The sequence below is a fragment of the Balaenoptera physalus genome (assembly GCF_965194825.1).
Source record: "Balaenoptera physalus genome assembly, contig: HAP1_SCAFFOLD_628, whole genome shotgun sequence".
Taxonomy (NCBI): Eukaryota; Metazoa; Chordata; class Mammalia; order Artiodactyla; family Balaenopteridae; genus Balaenoptera; species Balaenoptera physalus.
This window is the reverse complement of record NW_028126121.1, coordinates 334,531-336,420: the sequence shown is the minus strand read 5'-3', so window position 1 is coordinate 336,420 and position 1,890 is coordinate 334,531.

The window sequence follows — 1,890 nt, the reverse complement described above, 5'->3', positions numbered from 1 at the left end:
ACGCTGTCCCTAAGTGAGGCCCTGAGGCTGTCCATAACAGAGACCCTGATAATGTCGTTACCGAAGACCCAAATGCTGATCCTACAGAGGCCTTTATGCTGCTCCTAAGTCATGCCCTGACACTGTCCCTAACTCAGGCCCTAAAGATAGGCCTCACTTAGGCCCTGTTGCTGTACCTTGGTTAGGCTCTGATGCTATCCCTACATCTAGCCTTGACACTGGTCCTGATTAAGCCCCTGATGCTGGTTCTAACTATGTCCCTGATGCTCTCAATAATTAAGGTCTTCACGCAATCCCTAGCTCATTTCCTGACACTTTCCCTGGCCTGGAACCTAACTCTGTCCCGAGCGAATGTCCTGCCCCTTATCCTCCCTGAATCCCTAATGCTCTCCCTAACTAAGGCCCTGACTAGTCCTAACTAAGGCCCTGACACTGTCCCTAACTAATGCCCTGACACTACTCCTAACTCAGTCCCTCACACTGTACCTAGCAAAGGCTCTGATGCTAGTCCTAACTAAGCTCCTGACAGTCCCTAACTAAGGCCCTGCTGCTGTCAATATCTAAAGTCCTGACACTATCCTGAGCTAATTTCTGCACCCATGTCTTACCAAGTTCCTGAAATTGTCCCTAAATAAGCCCTGACACTCTCCCTAAGTGAAGCCCTCAGGTTGTCTCTAACAGAAGCCCTAATAATGTCTTTAACAAAGACCCTGATGCTGATCCTAACGAGGCCGTTATGCTCCTCCTAAGTCCTGCCCTGACACAGTCCCTAACTCAGGTGCTAACTGAGAGAGTGCTCAGGTATTCCCTGTCGCTGTACCTTAGTCAGTCTCTGAAGCTGTCCCTACATCAAGCCCTGACACTGGTCCTGAATAAGGCCATGACGCTCGCTGTTCCTATATAAGGCCCTGATGCTCTCAATAACTAAGGTCTTCACACTATCCCTAGCCCGTAACTTGGCTCTGTCCCTAGCTAGTGTCCTGCCTCTTATCCTAACTAAGAACCTAATGCAGATCCTATGAAGGCCCTGATGCTACTCGTAAGTCATGCCGATACTGTCCCTAGCTAAGTCCCTGACGCTTGGCCTCACTCAGGCCCTGCCACTCTCCCTAAGTCAGGCTCTGACATTGTCCCTACGTGAAGCCCTGACGTTGGTCCTAAATAAGGCCCTGATACTGTCAGTAAGGTCTTGACACTATCCCTAGGTCATTTCCTGACACTATCCCTAGACCTTAACCTCATCCTGTCCCTAGCTAATGTCCTGCCTCCCAGCCTAACTGAAGCCCTATTGCTCTGCCTAACTAAGGCCCTGACTAGTCCTCACTAAGGCCGTGACACTGTCTCTAACTAAGGCCCGGAAGCTGTCCCTAATACAGACCCTGCGGCCGGCAATAACTAAAGGCCTGACAGTATCCTGAGCTAATATCCTGACCCATCTCTTACCAAGGTCCTGACACTGTCCCTATGTAAGCCCTGATACTGTCCCTAAGTGAAGCCCTGAGTCTGTCCCTAACTCAGGCCCAGACGCAGTACCTAACTCAGACCCTCAAAATGTCTTTGAGACCCTGATGCTCTTCCTAAGTCATGCCCTGACACTGTCCCTAGCTAAGGCCCTGACGCTAGGTCTTACTCAGGCTCCATCGCTCTCCCTAAGTCAGGCTCTGATGCTGTCCCTACATGAAGCCCTGACACTAGCCCTAAGTAAGGCCCTGATACTCTCTGTAAGTAAGGTCTTGACACTATCCCTAGCTCATTTCCTGACACTATTCCTAGACCTTAACCTAACCCTGTCCCTAGCTAATGTCTTGCCTCTTATGCTAACTAAAGTCCTGATGTTCTCCCTAACTAAGGCCCTGAAATTAGTCCCAAGGCCCTGACACTGTCCCTAAC